Source organism: Marmota flaviventris, chromosome 3 (assembly GCF_047511675.1).
Source record: "Marmota flaviventris isolate mMarFla1 chromosome 3, mMarFla1.hap1, whole genome shotgun sequence".
Classification (NCBI taxonomy): domain Eukaryota; kingdom Metazoa; phylum Chordata; class Mammalia; order Rodentia; family Sciuridae; genus Marmota; species Marmota flaviventris.
The window spans coordinates 11,918,615-11,938,380 of NC_092500.1; positions in this window are offsets into that span (position 1 = coordinate 11,918,615).

The window sequence follows — 19,766 nt, forward strand, 5'->3', positions numbered from 1 at the left end:
CCGTGCACTTCCTTTGACCCTTGCTGTACTGATCAGCCAGGCAAAGCCATCCGTGAGCTAGAGTGAAACAGGCCCCTTTCCAAGCAGGCTCTGGGTGTCCCAAGCCAGTATGTGCCCTCTGGGTGACTGAGTGTGGCAGAGTCCCTGGCACTTTGTTTTGATGGTAGGCTCCCAGACCAGACTGCCGCAAGTGACCACGTTTCTCAGTGAGGGGTCAGCAGCCAGGAGCCAGGAGCCTGGGGTGAGTGAAGTATTGCCTTGGCTGTGGGAGCCGAGTTCTTATCCTCGTTACCGAAACTGTAGCCAGTTACAGTTTACTCAGGAAAACGGTAGATCAATTCAGCCATGGTAGTGCTGGTTGGCAGGGATTGGTAACCGAGAGAACCGCTCTTCAGCCAAAACCCAGACCTTGCCTGTCAGGAGACTGCCAGATGGGGGTTGGGGCTCTGTTTCTGGCAGGTGTATGCATGCCGGTGTTGGGAGGGCGCCACCACCCTGGCAAGCAGAAAGGGAAGAACGATTCTCTTTCCCTCCCTTCCCCCACCCGTCACCATCACCAGAGTCCCAGGGGCTATGTGAGGTTTGAATTCTTCAAAAAACTGTTTTTGGTTTGTTTTTTTCCGGGGACTGATAAGTGCTTTAAGCCATGTCCATACCCACCCAGACCCCAGCGCAGTCATCCTCTGGTGTTTTCTGTTGACAGTGTTCTGTGTGTGCGGTCTTGTTTTGGCAGCTCATTTTGGCTGTTTTTTATATATATATATATATATATATATATATATATATATATATATATATATATATAATCTCGAGTGATGAATTGATCTTCTTTTTTCCCTAAGGGACATGGATTTTTTTTTTCCTTGTGTTATCATTCTGCTTGTGAATAGCTGGAGCCAACCCGGGGCTGACGCACATAAGCTAGGGCTGCACATGAGGAGAGAGCCAGCGGAGTGTCCTTGTCCCCAGCAGGCTGGCCTCCCTGAGGCGCTGAGCTTTTGAGTCCAAATCTTCGCAAGGCTCAAAACACTGCAGAACCTCTCCTCTCCTCCCCACGCCCATGGCAGGGACTGGGCCAGCCCAACGTGCAGGTCTCCAGCCCCTCCCGTCGCCATGGCAGAACAGGTACCTTTGGGGCATGGGGGCATCCCATGGGATGCTTGTACAATTGACACCTAGCCTTCTCTCCTTCCCCTCCTGGCCTCCCCCAAAATCACTCCCTAGGACACCCGAGCTGCTTGCCCAGGGTCCTGTTTCCCTGCTAACTCCAGAGAAGCATCCCAGGGCTTTGTGACAGTCTCTAATTCCCGTCCCTTCTTGTTAAGAATCATATTGTATAGTAGCTTTCAGACCATACAGTATTCATTGGGTTACTCCTATTATTATCAAGTAGCTGGAATTGTGAAGGTCGGAGTAGTTAGATCTTTAGCTTTTATTCCTTATTTTTTTGTATTACTCTCCATGTGTATAAATTATTGATCATGTTGCTGGCTTTTATAAACTCTAAGCGAAGGAGGAGCACTGCCTCAGCCTTTGCAAATGGTAATGAAGCACTGTTTTTAAATAAAAGAGAGAAACACCATTCTTTGGCCTGTGTCTCTTGGTCCTCTTTCCCTGATGCCTGCACCCGAGACTCAGATGTGCCCTGCATTTGACTCTCTAAGATGGAGAAAAAGAAGAAGGAAAACAGAGACTTCTCATGGAAGACCTGAGTGGTCATCAGCTGGAGCTGGATGAGGCAGCCGCTGGGGTCTGAGCTGAGCCCCGGCTCCACTGAAGTTCTGGAGCCCCCTCCCTCCCCGTTTCCTCCCGCCTTCACTACCTCGTGAGCTCCATCCGCCTGACCTCTTGGGGGTCTGCCTCTCATACCGGCCTCATGCCTGTTTCCCAGTCTTCCTGCTGCACCTTTCCTTCTTCCTGTGCCTTCCTTGCCATCCCTCCAGTCCAGGCTTCTCAGCCAGTGACAGCGAAGGTGTGACATTCCCAGTTTCCCTTCTCCATAGACCTGCAACTCCTTCAACCCCTTAAGTCCCAAGTTTTCAATCCTGCAAATATTTCAGTGAAACTGACACAGGTACATTAAAATAGGTTATGAATCAGTCTAGAGCTTTCTATATAATTTGTTATCAATAACATTAATGATATTCAATGTGAATATTATCACTAATCATATACCTGCTATTTTCTCAAAATAGAACTCTAAACACATGACCATTTATATCAAAGTTACCATAAGTTGTGTATTTGTTGTCCAATTTAAGTTTTATTAAGTGTTTCATAAATGGGACGATGAACTTAATGGGTTAATTCACCCTGCCAGGGTGTCGCGGATCCCACTTCATGGAGACAGTGGGGGCCTTCAGATAGGATCTCCCTGAATGAACTTTTGCCACCAGCTCTGTAAACCTCCTTGTGTTCCACCCATTCTGATGGCGGGGCCTTCACCTCGCAGGTGGCCCCCTTCCCTGTTTTCTGTGCCTGCTCCCTACCACGCTTTGCCATCTTCTCTTGTGTAGTTGGCCTTTTCATTTCTAGAGTCCCATTAGCATCTAATCATGCTCAAATCTTCTTGAACATGTTATAATTTGTTTTCAAGATCCCCAGTTCTCCTTCCTGCCACACTTCTGGAAGTTTCTGACTTGCCCTGCAGCCTGCTGCCCCTGCCTTCTGCCTCCAGTGTGGGGAGCAGCCCCTGTGATGACAGCTGACACTCTATCCAAATTGCTTGGCTGCAGAGTCCTCCTGGGCCCTTTCACTCATATGTCAGAAAACCCAAGTGGTGAGGACGGCCACCACTGAGGCCTCAGGCCTGCTGTGCCCTGAGTCAGGAAGCCCTTTGTCAGACCTGGGCTTCTAGGAGGAAGCATCAGATCCGGTACCTATGGTGTTGCCACTCACAAGTCGAGGAAGCCGAAGCACAGACTGCCGTGCCCACTAGCTGGGTAACGTATAAACAACAGAATTTCATTCTCACGGTGCCAGAGGCCAGTAAGTCCGAGGTCAGGGTACTGCAGACTCTGTGTCTGGCAAAGGCCTGGATCCACAGTCCATGGGTGGGAAGAGGCCGGCCAGCCCTCATGTTATAAGGCCCATTCCCAGGGCCATTCACCAGGGCATACCTAGTGACCTAATTAACTCCCAAAGGCCCTACTTCATATTGGGGTTAGGATTTCAACATACAAATTGCAAGAGGACAAACGTCGATGCTGTAGCAGTCCCCTAGGTCAGTAAGTGGAACAATTGCAGTAACTATGTTAAAGCAATAGGAAAAAAGAGAGAAAATGGTGTAAAGGAGAAGAGGAAGGGAGTGCCTTGCTTCAGGGGTTGTGGTCCCACCTTCATCTTGCACAGGAGAGGCCAGTTTCCACTGTGACATTCTTCCACCTGAGCCACGCCTGTCCGAGCAGCCCATCTCCATATCTTAGACACTCCTGAACCCCAGGACACTCACCAGGCTCCTCATCTTGAGTCCTCGGGGTGAATAGTGGCCTCCACTCCTGCCTCCTTCCACCTTAGGTCCTCCCCCCAGGCTGTGGCTCTGCCTTGAGGCCCCCCCAGCTGTCATCCTTGCACCCTGGGATTCTGCCTGTCCCTCAGAAGACCCTGGCTCACCCCCGTCCCCCACCCTCTTGGATTCCCTTCATAGCAGTCTGAAGGGCCGTGGCGTTACCCGGCCCACTGAAGTGTCTTGTCTCTTGTTCCGCTGGGTCTAATGGTGAGGAGCGGGCTTCAGGTGGGTTAGTGTGCCGCCTGCCCCCAGCAGCCCACTCTCCACACTCCGACCTGATTCCCCTAAAAGCTATTTGCCAGTACTGTCCGTCTCCTCGAAACCCCGTCTTCCACAGTCTGAACTCCAAACGCCATATGGCACGGGCCACCTTGCCTGCCTTCTTACAGGCTCTGCCATGTCCCCAGGTCTGTTCCCACACAAGCTGTGCCTCCCCTCCCCCACCCTGCCATCTGCAAGGCCCAGTTCAGGTGTCACTTCTTGGCCTCAGTCCCCTCCTGCCCTCCTTGGTTCTTCAGCACTTGTATTCCCCGGGGCACATCTGAACTGACCTTCTCTGGCAGGTGCTGTGCTCGAGACGTTTTATTGGGTTGACTGGAACTCCTTCCACGTACGTCATTCCTCCTGCTCTGGTAGGCTATAACGATGATGTTTTTTGTTGTTCAAATTCAGATCAGACTGGCATCCAGCCAGCTGTTTCACAGAGACATCAGTTACCAAGTGACCTACAGCCATGTTATTGGTGCCTTTTCAAAATACAACCTGAAAAAAATGGAGCTTCCACTTAGGGAAGTTAGGTGATGGTGTCCATGTCTTCCCCCAACCAGGATGAGCCTCAAAGAGCAGGGGCCTGACTGATCATGTCCAGAATCCTCAACCTCCCAGGGGCACCTGCTGGAGCTCCCTAATATAAATACACTGAAGGTTCCCCCAAAGTAAGTCTTGAACACAGCTGAGGGCACCCCAGGTAGAGGCAGAGTGTGCATCTGAGATGAAACCACACATAAGCCCCAGAGGTTCAATTTAAAACATAAGGTGACTGCACGCTTTTTTTTTGGGGGGGGGGGCGGGAAGAGTACCAGGGATTGAACTCGGGGGCACTCGACCACTGAGCCACATCCCAGCCTGATTTTTTATTTTGTTTAGAGACAGGGTCTAACTGAGTGGCTTAGCACCTCACTGTTGCTGAAGCTGGCTTTGAACTTGCGATCCTCCTGCCCCAGCCTCCCGAGCCGCTGAGATTACAGGCGTGGGTCACTGTACCTGGCAATCGCACGTGCTTTGAGATAAGGGTCCAGTGGTGCCTCTGCAAGAGGCACTTGGGAGCAGCCCACCTCTGCACATTCCCAAGCTACCACAGAGCTTGTGAAGACAACCAGCGATGTATGTTTGGGCTTGGGGAGGACAGTCTGGGAAGGAGTCCCTGCAGGACCTCTGCTCTCTCTCCATCACAGAAGCCACTTGCTCTTGGCCAAGTCTCTGCCTCTTTGCCCACAGCCTCGCCATCTGAGGCATGTGAGGCTAGAATAGATGTTCTGTGGGATCCTCCCAATGTAGAAGTACTGATTCCATAGCGTTGATAACAGAATTCATCTCTCCAGGTGAAAATCACCACTCAACAGTGCTCAGTCCCCACCCTGAGACGAGGGCCATGCCTTCCATCCACTGGAGCAGAGTCCCTTCTTCCTGGAGCACATGCACTGCAGGCACCCTGAGCCCCTCAGGAAGCCCACAGGAGCAAGCACGCTGACAGTTTCACCAGTGGAACCAGTGCTGGCACCCGCTGGGCACAGTGGTGCACACCTGTAATCCCAGCAGCTCAGGAGGCTGAGGCCAGAGGATCAAAGCCAGCCTCAGCAACTTATCGAGGCCCTATGAGCTCAGTGAGACCTGTCTCTAAATAAAATACAAAATAGGCTGGGATGTGGCTCAGTGGTTGAGGGCCCCTGACTTCAATCCCCGGTAACCCTCCAAAAAACAAAAACAAAAATAGCTGGCACTCTGCAGTAGCTTGTCAGGTCAAGGATGCCTCAGTTTTGGAAACTACTGGAAAGTACTTTGGAGCCTCTCAGCCAGAGGTGAAAATCAGAATCTCATTTAAACATCCAGATGCACACCCAGAAGAGGACCAGACTCACCTGGCCCAAGTGGTACCTTTACCTCTGGATTGTGGGAAAAGGCCAAAGATGATCCCAAGGTGCCTGCCTGGAAGTCACCATGCTCAGTGAGTTGGGGACCCTGACATTTTCTCCAGGTTTCCTGAAGGTTAAGAACAGAAAAGCACTTTGTTTTCTAACCAGGGATGAAACCCAGGGTGCTTTCTCTCTGAGCGGCATCCCCAGTCCTTTTGATTTTGATTTTGAGACAGAGTCTCACTAAGTTTGTTGTTGAGGGTCCCTCCCAATTGCTGGGCGTGGCCTCGAATTTGCCATCATCTCTCTGTCAGCCTCCAGAGTCACTGGGATTCCAGGCATGTACCACTGAGCCTGGTCGGAAAAGCTCATCTTAAAGCAGCTGGGATCAGTGTCCTTAAGCAGGCGCATGGGCTGTAGCAAGGTTCCACCTGGCACTGTGATGGCCTGGGCTCGGGGAGGACATGGGAGCTCTCTGTACCTGCCATGCAGTTCCACTCTAAAAATATAGCCTACTGTGCTGATGTAGAGGAGGGGCAGCTCGACTGTCACGGGCTGGTGGGAACAGTCAAGGCTCAGGGGTCGGGGCCCCTCCTGGAGCACTCTGTTCTCGGATTCTCTCCCTCTCTGGGGAAGCCTCCTGCTGTCTGGGAGCAAAGCTCTTGAAGGCACTTAAAAAGTTAATATGTGGCTGGATGCAGTGGTGCATGCCTGTAATCCCAGAGACTCAGTAGGCTGAGGCAGGAGGATCACAAGTTTGAGGCTAGCCTCAGTAACTTAGTGACACCCTGTCTCAAAATAAAAAGGGCTGGGTGTAGCTTACAGGTAGAGCACTCACTCTAAGTCCAATATGTAAAGAGTATGGACCATAATCTCAAAGACCCATTCTCGAATACCAGGATCACAAGTCCTGAAGGATTAAAATTGTGAAAGATCAAAACTCTAAAATATAATCCTGGAAAAATATTTTTTTAGTTCTTTTAAATATAATTAATATCTACAGTTTTAAAAAGGGATTTATTTGGGGCTGGGGTTGCAGCTCAGCGGTAGGGCGCTGGCCTAGCATGTGCGAGGCCCTGGGTTCAATCCTCAGCACCACATAAAAATAAATAAATAAAATAAAGGTATTGTGGCCAACTACAACTAAAAAATTTTAAATAAAAAGGGATTTATTTGAAAGACAAAAACACAACAGAACACTTCATAGGCACATTACACAATAAAATAGGCAACAATACCAAATGTGTTTTGGACAGCACACTCAGATATGCTCACAGCAGTTGTGTGGGTCTAACAGCCATGAGCAGATGAAACCATATCCATAAAGAAGGAGGTCCAACAGCAAAACTTAGAACAGGTGTTGCTGTAGCTGGAGTTGTGCGCCCCCAGCTTTATAACTGTGGTCGTTCTGAAGCACTGAGATAGACAACCTAAATCTTGAGCTGGACCAAAAACCGCAATGGATCAACACGCCATATGCAGTCCCCAAAGAACCGAGATGTCGAGAAGTTTTATCTTTGAAAAATACAAATAAAAGGGCAGCTCTTCATTCACTGAGGAGGTTTCAACATTTATATCTACTTACACAGTGTTATGAAGTCAGTGCTGTGATAATGCACTTCATAGTTGAATTTGCAAAAAAAAAAAAATGCATAAAATGAATTAAAGCTCTCTAAAAGTCTCTCAACAATTTCTACCTCCAGTGTTGGAAATGATGCTAAAATAAAATACAGGCCAGGTGCAGTGGCACACACCTGTGATCCCAACAGCTCGGGAGGCCAAGGTAGAGGGATCCTGAGTTCAAAACCAGCCTTAGCAACAGTGAGGTGCTAAGCAACTGTCTCTAAAAAAAATACAAAACAGGGCTGGGATGTGGCTCCGTGGTCCAGAGCCCCTGAGTTCAATCCCCGGTACCAAAAAAATTAAGAAGAAGAAGAAATATATAGCATAGCAAATTGTAAAAAATAATGCTGACAATTTAAAATAATAGAGGAAAACAAGAAGGAGAAGAAGAAGGAACCAAAACTAAAAAGAAAATTGGATATATGAGAAGATGTATAGAGAGATGGGTCATGGACAGCTGCACAGAGGCTCAGGAGACGGGGCTGGCCCTTGGTTCACAGTCAGTATTCGAAACCTCACATTGTGAGGAAGAGCTTCTTTCTTTTTAGGGCACAGCTTCCCTTGGAGAGCACGTTCACAAGCGGGTCCCATATGGTGCTTCTCTCTTGGAAATTCTTCTGATTCTGCCTCAGTGAACATGAGCTCCTTGTTATTAAATTTTCCCATCTTCTGGGCCATGGTCCCATGTTGTTTGGGGGACACAGAAATGCATCCACATGCACTCATGCCCAAACCCCGACCAGCGCCATTTCCAAGTGTTTTCTTATCCTACACAACCTTCTCCCACTGCCAGCAATGTCTCTGGCTTCTTGGAGCCAATGCTGCTTGATTGTTAAAAGCTCCTGGAATTTCTGCTGGAAGGAGGGCCAATGCCGAAAAATAAAACATTTTTTTTTTCTTTTCTTCGTTTTTGGTGCTGGGGATGGAACTTAAATTTATTGCAAACACCTTGAAAGTCGCTTTATGGAGACTTGGTCACACCTAGGTCTTGGTTCGGGGGTTCCACTGAAATACATTTCCTTCTGCACAGGTCAGCAATCTTCCACTATGCATTTATGAAGTGCTTCACTTTTTCCAGGTATTCATACATGAAGAAATGGCTAAGTTCTAGAATTTTTTTAATCCAGCAGGGGCATGAATTGTATATTTGACTTTTTAAAAATTGGGGACAGTTTCAGAAGTGACATGCATTAGACCAGAGGAGACTTGAGCTGGTTTTTCTGTTGGATTTAGCAGTGTTAGGAACCCCTCTTATCTGACAGTCAAGTCCTTAACAAAAAGAGCTCACCATGGCTGAGTTTGGACCCTGGAGGAAGCTGTGTATCAGACAGAGCCTTTGGTTCAGAAAATAGCCACACCCATCACATTCTTTTAATTCTCTAATAAAGGCCACATCTTGCAGTGCCAGGAACCGCCAGGCGCTCTGGCATGCTGGGCCAGCCCTCTACCGCTGAGCTGTGCCCCCAGCCCAAAGAAGGGCATTTTCGGGCACCACCCTGCAACAACCAATAGTCCCTTTCTCAGGATTTGGCTTTCCACCCCTCTGACACAGAAATGGGAACTGTGGGCATTACATAGAAATGGGAGTTGTGGTTTGGGGTGTTTCGACTTTCAGGACTTTCCTGATCTTAGTGTTTCAGGGTTGTGATTTGAGGGAGTTGATTTTGAGATTTTGATCCTCTGGAGTCCCAACCTTCAGGATCATGGCCCTCACGGTCGTCCTTCCGGCTTCCCAACAGCACCATGTACACGAGGCTTAGCAGGAGGTGGCGCCGAGCGTGGGCCCAGTAAACGTTTGGCCCACCCAACCCCGTGTGCGGCCTTCCACGGAAACACACGGGTCTCCCCCCACGGCAGCCTCAGGATGAGGAGCCTTGGACCCGGTCAAGCAATGGAAGAAGCTAATTTAGCGCAGCAGACTAGAAAGTGGTCTTTTTTTTAACTTAATTTTAATAAATATATGTAAGCATGTAAATTTAATTGTAATCGACACATAGACCTGTTCTTTCCATTCTATAGACAGGGATTCTCCTAGCACCTGAGAACGCGGCAAGGCAGAGGCACGTCACCGCCATTCCTCCCAGGGCAGTTCCCCAGCCGGGTCCCCCCCCAGGTGGCTCACCTCCCTCCTGCTTTTTTCACCCAACTCGGTAAACGACACGTGTCCACGTCGTCCAGATGTCAACCCTTACAACCTTCGCCTTTATGCAGGATTTCCACTGAGCGGGTGAATGTTTCGCATTTAATGTTTCCCTGGTGTCAAACGCCCAAATGGCAGCAACACTTCGTGACTCATAAATTCTGCAGCAGTGAGGGGACCGGGCTCTGAGTGATTGGCTTCTCTCAGCACTGGCTTCACTGCAGGCCGCAGGGAGCACAGAGCCCCTCTGAGCTTGGGCAGAGGGAGGGGACAGTGGTGGAGAGCCACCCATTTTTAAGTAATTGTTTTCATTTTCATGGTCGCGTACAATATGGAACCTACGCAAATCCCAGATGCTGATCCCTGGTGCACCCCGTGGAAGGCCTCCTTGCCCTCCAGCCCATCTGGAGTCTGGGCTCCTGTAAATTCCCCTGTGGTCCCAGGTGCCCCTGGAGTCCCGGGGACACTGCAAAGCCCTGCAGCCTCCTTCCTTCCTCACCCCCCTGATCCGGTCCCTGCAACCTTTGAGGTGGCTCCTGACCCAGCTGAACCCGGGCTCTGTGGAAACCGCCGACCAAGCAGGGCACAAAGGGAAGGAAGTGGTTCACCCACTTCGGCAGCCTCCTGGGGATCCCAGGGTGGTTTGCTGGAGCCCACAGGTGCCACAGGGCTGGGCGAGGTCCCTCCTCACTTCGCACACCCGCCCATGCTGGGCCTGGCACTATGCCCAGCACAGAGGGTGCCCAGTTGCTGTTTGCCCCCTCAATAACTGAATAAATGAACAGGCTGGAAGCACAGGGGCTGGTGACATAACCACAGCTGGTGGCCAGTGGGGAGAGACCAGCGCTCTTCACAGGGGGCTCCCCTCTGGCCCCATTGCACCCACCCCAGGAGCAGTATAGGGGCTTCCTGACATTCCTGATCTCCCTCTTCAAAAATGACTTCTCTGGGCCACACACTACTAGGCAGAGACTGTCACAGTGTCCTTGGCACACCCTCACCCCCCGGGCCTGCCCTAAGCTGGGGCTGAGACAGGCAAGGAAAGAGGTAGGTGGGTGCCCTGAAATGGGACCCAGTGTCTCCACAAAAAAGAAACCTGCCTGGGGTTGTCAGGAAGCTAGAAACCGTGCCCAACCCGGGGAGCCCAGGACGGGTGGCAGGAGGAACACGCCTCCCACCCAGTCCCCAAGCCTGGCTGCAGAGCAGAATTTCCTGGAGAACTTCAACAAGTACAAAGTCCAGGTCATCCCCATACAATGAGATCCCAGTCCCTGGGGTGGGCCCCACCGCTCATTCTGGAAGCTTCCCAAGTAACTGCAATATGCAGGTGCTTCCCAAACCTTCAGCCCCTGCCAGAGGCTCGGTTAGACTCTGCAGAACCGGTGGAGGAATGGCTGCAGGAGGAGCCTTCCCACCTTCAGCAAAGGCCCATGGCCCCTGCCGCAGGTCTCCCGCTGTGACCCACTACCTAGTCTCGTTTATAAAATTGAGGATGTTTTTCAAATTCTCCCTTATTTTCTGGTAGTGATTTCTTGTTTCAGCTTTTGCATCCAGATATTTAATTAAATATGGGAATCTGGAAACAAAGTGTTTTGAAAATAGAAACCCTTCCCGGCTTCCCTGGAGGAATCCCGGAATGCCACACCCCTGCCTTCCAGCACAAATCAGCAGGCACCTGCATGCTCAGAGCATTGCCTGATGCTGGGGACACGGGGGTGGGCGAGATGGCCCATCTCTGACCCACCACCGTGGATGGTCCTCTGGGGAGACAGGCAGTGGGCACCCACACTAACCAATAGGGGGTTTCAAAATTTGAGGTCAGCACTTTGAGAGAAAAGAACAGGATTCTGGAAGAATAGTTGGGACCTAATCTAAGTCGGGAGGGGGGGGAAGGCCTCTGCTAGAGAAAGGACCTTGTAAATTATTTCTGAGTCTGTTTGTTAGCAACCTCCGCCCCACGGGAGCAAGACACACGGGCATCTCTCACCCCTTCCTCCCCCTTTTTTTTTTTTTGGTACTGGGGATCTAACCCAGGGGTGCTCAGCCACTGAGCCACATCCCCAGATCCCAGCTCTTTTTGTATTTTATTTAGAGACAGGGTCTCACTAAGTTGCTGAGGCTGGCTTTGAACTTTTGATCCTCCTACCTCAGCCTCCCCAGCTGCTGGGATTACAGGGGATCTTTCCTGACTTCTGTTTTGGCCACTCGGCTCCCCTGACAGCCCCCCACCCCTGGGAACCCCAGACTGTGGCAGGCGCCGGGTGAGCGGCTCAGCTCCTGCGCCAGCTCCTCAGGCCCTCACTGCCCCACTCTCTGCCGGTTCTGCAGGGGGCTGTTCACCTCTGGGATAAGCAAGAACTGGTTGCTGGCAGCACCATATGGGCACTCTGGGATCAGCCAGAGCTGTGCTCTAGAAGGTTCTCTGCACCACCACATACACACGCACACACACACGCCTTCCAGAAAGGGCGGCGGCTTGTGGCCCAGAATTCTTGACCACATCCATGAAGCCAGCGTTGGCCTCGGTCCACACTAAGATGCTCTGAATACTCTGGCATCTTCGTCACACAGTCAAGCAGCCTCAGCTTCGGTCACCCTGTCCCTGCTGAAGCTGTGCGCGCCTGTCATCCTGACTGGCGCCAGTCTGCTGCCTTTGACTCACTGCCAAGTTGCTGAGACACTTGTCAAAATGTCAGTGACGGTCGCTGCTGCCCCGACCCTACCCTGCTGTCGAGGGCCCCCTACGGTCACAGGTGCAGGGCTGAAGCCACTCAGACTCTCAGGACACCGGGCCCAGCCAGGAGGGCTGGCTCCCAGGCTGGCAGCGGTGGTAAGTTCTCTGATGTTCTTCAGCCTCGACTTCTGCTACGAAAACGGGCCTCTGCTAGGAGGGGTTTCTGCTGCCGATGGACACCCACCCACGTGCACGGTCACGGGGTGCTCTCAGAGCACACCCACATCCTCCCTCCTCAAAGGGAACGAGGGACAGCACATGGGCGCCTCCCTGGGGACAGTGCTTCGCATGCTTATTTTTCTAGCTCTGGGACAGGGTCACCAGGGAGACGAAACCTGTCTGGTGACATAAGTTCTCAGTCTCGGGGGTGGTGTGGGGATCACGGTGCAAGGTGGGGGCAGACACAGGCAGGCAGCAGGTCCTCTGCAGCCTGAGCCCCGAGTGGCCGGGTGCCCGCCTTGGCAGGCCCCGCGCCCTCACCCACAAGGCACTCCTAAATGTCCCCGGCACCCGTGTACTGAGTAACTCACCTAGGAGCATCCCACGTCTTTTCTTGGTAGATGTGTACCTACATGCTTACATAGATGACTTTCACATATAGAATAAATCATGAGCAGTTATTACTTCATTTTAAAATTATAATTATTAGCACACAAATTGTACAAAAGAATGGGTTTCCAAGTGATTTTTTTTTTGAAGATTTTTTTTTATTCGTTTTAATTTCACAAGGCGGTATGACACATCCTACATACATGGAGTGTAACTTCCCGATCTGTGGTTGTATGTGATGTGGAGTTACACGGGTCGTGTGTGTTCAGTATGAACATGGGAAAGTGACGTCTGACTCCGTGCGACACTTCCTTACATGCCTACCATGCACTTTGATGGTATCCACCCTCCTACTGGCTCCTTGCCCTCCCCCCATAAGGAATAGACTGCTAAGGACCTATGGGAGCGGGGGCGGTGCGCACGCCTCAGCGACTTGGGAGGCTGAAGCAGGAGGATCACAACTTTGAGGCCAGCCGTGGCCATTTAGCAAGACACTGTCTCAAAACAAAATTTTTCCAAAGGTTGGGTCCGGGGGTGAGCTCAGTGGTAGAGCACCCCTGGGTCCATCCCTGGTGCCAACACCAACCAACCAACCAACACCTAAGTGTACACAGAGAGGGGTCTTGATGTCCTTTTTATTTTTAACGTGAGAAAGGGACGTGCTGGAAGCCCTGCTTGTTCTGGGAGGGAGGGCACTGCCGGGGCTGGGAGTTTGGGGGAGCCTTAGTGCTTACTGGTGGCCCTTTTGTTTCTTAGGGTTTTACATCATGTGTGTTTCAATCATTCACAAAAACCGAATGAAACAACTTATATTTCCAAAGCAAAAGGTGGGCACCTCCAACAACCGTGTCCCACCTCCCAGGGAGAAGGCTCTTTTTTTTTTTTTTTTAAGAGAGAGAGAGAGAGAATATTTTAATATTTATTTTAGTTTTCGGCGGACACAACATCTTTGTTTGTATGTGGTGCTGAGGATCGATCCTGGGCCGCACGCCTGCCAGGTGAGCGCGCTACCGCTTGAGCCACATCCCCAGCCCAGGGAGAAGGCTCTTTGTCACTATGCTGGTGGACAGGGTGGCATGTGTTAAAACCTGGAAGCAGATTTTGAGCAAGAAGTGGTCACGTGGGGGTGGACCGTCTTCACCGGTGACTGGGCAAGCAGGAGTGGCGTGCGGGCTTTAAGGGTGACGGGGTGGGGGGGGGGTGTGTGTACAGCTGGGCAGATTCTCTCCATTGGCTCAAACCCGCCCTGTCATGGAGAACTCGAGTTCCCCGTTCTCAGTTTCCTGTCCAGTCACGTGGCCCAGCTCCTGGAGTACCACATTCTCCAGGCTCTTTGAGGATCGCTGTCTTGGGTAAGTTCCCCTGGTGGGATTTGGGGGGGCTCTGGGCTGTGCAGACGCTGCACAGGACCTCCCGGAGCACGTGACAGACTGGACCTGGGGGACCTCCAGGCTTACTCCTGCCGCTCTCCTGACAGCATCTGCAAGGCGCTGGGCGGGGTTGGAGGGAGGCCGAGGGTGGGTCTGGGGGCAGGAAGGCAGGGCTTTGGGCACACCGGCCTGGGAGGAAGCACCAAGGCCTCAAGGGCACTACTGACCATGCCCTTGGCGTCCTCTGCTGGTGGGCAAGGTCATCCGCAGCCTCAGGTGGACCTGCCAGCGGACTCCTCTGTAGGGAAGCAGGAGGGGCCATCTCATTACTAGAGGCTAGTGGGGGTTCCTTGGGGACATCTCCATACACCTAGGACTGCAGCCTCAAACTCCAGAGACCAGCACTCACCCCTGCTGCTGGCCAGCACAGGAGCACGGACCGGGGTGCTGCATCTCGGTGCCTCGGGAGCAGTTCCACAGAGATCCTGGGGTAGAGCACGGGGGACCCCTGGCGGTGCTCCTCATTGGCCCATCAGGGAGTCCAAGCCCCCTTTTATAGAGGAGCAATCGGACCCTCTGAGGGAGGTGACTCCTGATCACACCGAGTTAGCAATAGCATTAGGGTAAGAACCCAGGACTCCAGCTTCCCAGAAGCACCCGTGGAGAGGAAGGGAGCATTGCTCGTCCCCCCAAACAGAGGGGAGGTGTGCTGGGGGTCATGGCATGTGACCAGCTGACACCAGCCAGCAGCCAGTGCACACGCCTTTTGAAGCTGTCTTAGGCTGGACATGGGGAGAGGACAGGAGGGAGGCCGGGCAGCGTCACAGGTAAGTGGAGGGGCTGATGGAGATCTTCCTGACGACCTCCATCCATGTCACGGAACCTCAGCAAGGGGAAGGGCAGCCCAGCCAGGCCGCAGAGTCTGCAGCCACACACTCCTGCCCCAGCTCGTGGGAGAGGCCTGGATGGGCCAGTCCCAGGTGGGTCTCAGGACAGGGCCCAGACATTCTCCCCGCTTGTGAAAGGGTGGGAAAGGCCAGGAGGAGTAGGCCTGGGCTGGAAGAAAAGAAGCCAGTTCGGTTTCTAAGATCCCATCACCCAACAGGCCTCCTGTCTGAGCTCCAGTTGACCTGCTGAACGAGGCTTTCCCGGGACACGTTCTTGTCTGAGCACATCTTTTCTTTTCCTTTCTTGCTGCGCATCTCCAGTTGCAGTATGAATAACTCTTTAGCCAACTTTGCTGAACACCTTTGTGTGTGTGTTTTAAAATATTTTTTTAGTTGTCAGTGGACTTTATGCATTTACATGCGGTGCTAAGAATCCAACCGGGTGCCTCACACGTGCTAGGCAAGCGCTGCACCACTGAGCCACAACCCCAGCCCAACATTTGTGTGTTTTATTCTATGAAGGCGGCCACAGCCGAGAAAATCTGAACACAACCAGATTTTACTCCTTCCTTCCAATACTTACCAAGTGCAGGCCTGCGACAGATGCATTCTAGTTACTGGGACTGTGTCATGAGCACAACGCCCTAACCCCTGCCTTCCTGGAACTCAGCTTCCAGAGGCTTCCTGGGCTCCCTCTTCCCTAGGGTTATCTCTTCCAGCTTCCTCCATAATCTTCTCCCAAGTCTATGCATCTAAGAGTAGTGCGCTTCTGCAGCCAGGTGGCCCCCAAAGGCTTAATGCTTGGTGAAGGGGACTCTCAAATGATCACTTTCAGGAATAAAACAGACCAGGTTAGAATATATCAAAAATCTTAACGTCTCAAAAATTTCACATCATTTTTGCCCAATGATTATAACCAAAAAGCGGGGAAACTGAGTGGTGACTGGGAAGTACTAAAACTGGCCATCTCTTCGGGGGCAAAGTAGACTGGCAAACAGTTTTTGGAATTTGATACTACATATTGAGTCACAAAAGACCGCTGATAATTAGCCAGTAGCCTAATGAGAAGTGCAGAGGGAGCTTCTGACCATCTCCCGTCCTGAAAGGGGCACAGTCTGGTGCTCCTCAAGATGAGGCGCCCCCTGGTGGCTTGCTCGTTCATTTTAACTAGGCTGGCCGCACTGCAGGGTGCTGAGCTGGGATGTGAATGTCCCCCAAAGGCCTGTGTGGCAAAGTCCTGGTCAGAGTGGCCCTATTGGAAGGTGGTGGAAGCTCTGATAGGCGGGGTCTGTGGGAGTGTCTGGGAATTTGGGGCGTGTCCTCAACAGGAACTGTGGGACCATTCCTCCGGGCTCCTCTTTCTGGTTCTTCTGCTCCCTGGCCACTGAGGGAGCAGTTTTGCCCTGACACATGCTCCTGCCATACTGTGCAGCCTCCCCTCAGGCCCCAGGCAACAGGGCCAACCAATCATGTGACCCAGAATAAACCTTTCTCCTTATAACTCCAGGCCTCAGGTGTTTTGTCATAGAGATGGAGAGCTGACTGACACCCTTGTTGCTCAAAATTCACTTTAAATGTATCTTCAATATAATTTGACGAAAAATCACCTCTGGCCCTACCACACACAGCCACCAATTTTATTCCTCCATTATGTTTCAAATGTGTTTTTTTTTTTCACATGGCTTTTACACCTACAATTGGGTGTCCTAATTTCTTTCTTTCTTTATTTATTAAAATATTTTTTTGTTGCCAGTGGACCTTTACTTTATTTATTTATATGTGGTGCTGAGAATCAAACTCAGCGCCTCACACATGCTACGCAAGGCTCAGCCACTGAGCCACAACCCCAGCCCCTAATTCATTTATTTTTATTTGTTCTTTTTATATATACATGACAGTAGAGTGCATTTTGACATATTATACACACTTGGAATATAACTTCCCATTTTTGTGATTGAACATGATATGGAGTTACACTGGTCATGTATTCATATATGAACATAGGAAAGTTATGACTGATTCTACTGTCTTTCCTATTCCCATACCTACTTCCTGTCATCCCCCTTTGTTTAATTCATTGAACTTCAATTCTCCCCTCACCCCACCCCCTTATTTTGAGTTAGCATCCACATATTAGAGAGAACATTTGGCCTTTGGTTTTTTGGGACTGGCTTATTTCACTTAGCATGACAATCTCCAGTTCCTTCCATTTATTGTCAAATACCATAATTTCATTCTTCTTTTTGGTTGAGTAGTATTCCATTGTATATGTGTATGTATAGCACATTTTCTTTATGCATTCATCTGGTGAAGGGCATCTAGGTTGGTCCCATAGTTTAGCTATTGTGAATTGAGATGCTATGAACACTGATGCGGTTGCGTCACTGTAGAATGCTGATTCTAAGTCATTTGGGTATAGACCGAGGTGTGGGATAGCTGGGTCAAATGGTGGTTCCATTCTAAGTTTTCTGAGGAATCTCCATACCATTCCAGAATGGTTGCACCAATTTGCAGTCCTGTATGCCCTAATTTAAAAGTAACAGTATACGAATGTCTCCATATTTCTGGACACTTGTCATAGCCATTACTTTTGATGAGCGTGTGCTCTTTTCTTAAGAGGAGATGGACTCTCATGTTCAGAGAGACGCTCCTGTACATTGGAGTCTTAACCTTTTTGTTATTGTTTTAAGTCCTTTGTAGAATGCCACCCCCGTCCTTTCTTGTCCCCACTTGAACAGTGATGGAGCTGGTCTCTGGCTCCCCTGCCCCCTCCTCCTCTCAGCTTTGCAGGGGCTGGGAGCTCCTCACACCCTTGAACTCTACAAAGGCGATGGTTTGCTGTTGCAGTGTTTGCAAACATAAGCGACCCAGAGGGTCCCTCGAGGAAGCCACGGGTCTGTATGTCTCTCCCACCCTCGCACCTCCTTCCCAGAGACCCACAGTGCCATTTTCTCTCAAAAAGGACTTGCTGATTTCGTAGTTATTGCCAACATGCATTTCTTTGGTACTTTAAATTGTTTTGATGCTATTATGAATCGTATCTTTTAATGTGACATTTTCTAACTTGTTTTCTTACTCCATGGAAATATTATTCATTTTTAATATTCCTCTTGGGCTTTTCTGAATCTTTGCTGATACAATAGTTATTGAATGAATAATTCATGAATAAATAATATTGTTTTCCCCCAACTTCTCTATACTTTTTTTTTTCTTATTTTCGGTCTGGGCCTTATTGAGTTAGCTAGAATTCTTAAATTACTTTATGGGGTGGAATTGACTCTAGCATTTCAGAGGTGGCAGCTGGATTACAAAAGCCACTCTTCATCATGATGTGGTGTGTTTCATTCCTATCTTAAATATTTTTATTTGGATGAAGTGCTGAATTTTCAGACTCTAATCAAATGATCATAATTTTCCTTTTTTATTTATGCCACAAATATAGTACATTATGTGCATAGATTTCCACATATTGAAATATCCTTATATGCTGTGAAAACCTCAACTTGGTCCCTGCAGATTTGGGTATCGGTGTGTCACAGATTTATACTTTCTAGCATTTTATTCAACATGTTCATCTTATAGAGTCACAAAAGAGATTGAGCCAAGGTTTTCTTGTGACCATGGAGTATCATCAATGTCACATCTGCTTTGTGGACTAAATACACAATAATGTCAAGCTTTTCCATTTGGTGACGGTTCACACTGCCCAAGCACTGCTGATTTTCTGAAAGCATAAAAGAATTTACCAGGACAACCAGGGACTCGTGGTTTCACATCTTTATGGGACGCTCTTGGTTTTTTTTAACTTCAGTTTTTATCACAAGTAACAGATGTGAACCCTTGCCCCCTCCCCACCCCCACCACCTCCCCATCCACCCTGTCCTGGGCCCATTCTTGTTTGGAGTCTTGGGAAACTGTAGCAAAGTCCTTGATGTCTCCAACTGAGCCTGGACATTGTTTTCTGTCAGCAGGTTATTTCTTGTGCTCTTTGAACACAGGTCTCACAGATGCCCTGTTATGATTCAGACATGACGTGTCCCCACCCCCAAGCTCATGTGTGACACAATGCAAGGGAGTTTAGAGGTGAAAGGATTAGATTATGAGGGTTTTAAGCTAATTAATCCCCGGATAGAGACTGACCAGGTGGTGACCGTAGGCAGCTAGAGTGTGGCTGGAGGAGGTGAGTCAGTGGGGGCGTGCCTTTGGGTGTATGTTTTGTCTGTGGGAAGGGAGTCTGTCTGCCTCTCTCTCTCTCTCTCTCTCTCTGCTTCCTGATGCCGTGTCCCCAGCTGCTTTCCTCTGCCACCCATTTCCACCATGATGTTCTGCCTCACCTCAGGCGCTGAGCAATGGAGTCAGCCGTCTATGGACCCAGACCTCAGAAACTGTGAGCCCCCAAATAAACTTCTCCTCCTCTAGCTGTTCTTGTCTGGTCTTTTGGTCACGGGAGGAGAAAAGCTGACTAACACACGTCCAGTGGCCAATAATACAGGTCAAGATGCTTAACATCACTAGCACCAAAATGCAAACCAGACCACTGCTGGAGACCATTTTGATGGGCTTGGCAAAAGTAAGAGGCATGAGCGTGTCCCGCCCGCGCTGGCCACGAGGAGAGAGAACGGGCGCCTGCAGACTCCCGCTGAGGGGCCTGCAGGACGGGGGTGTTGGAAGGCGGATGTGGAGGATCCCCAAACACAGAAAGCCTGACATCAGCATCCCACCTCTAGAAATACCGTTTACAGTCCGGGGGCCATGCACAGAGCAAAACAGGTGAAGGGGTTCCTCCAGTTGTTGGAACTGGTTTCAGAGATGGAAATGATTTG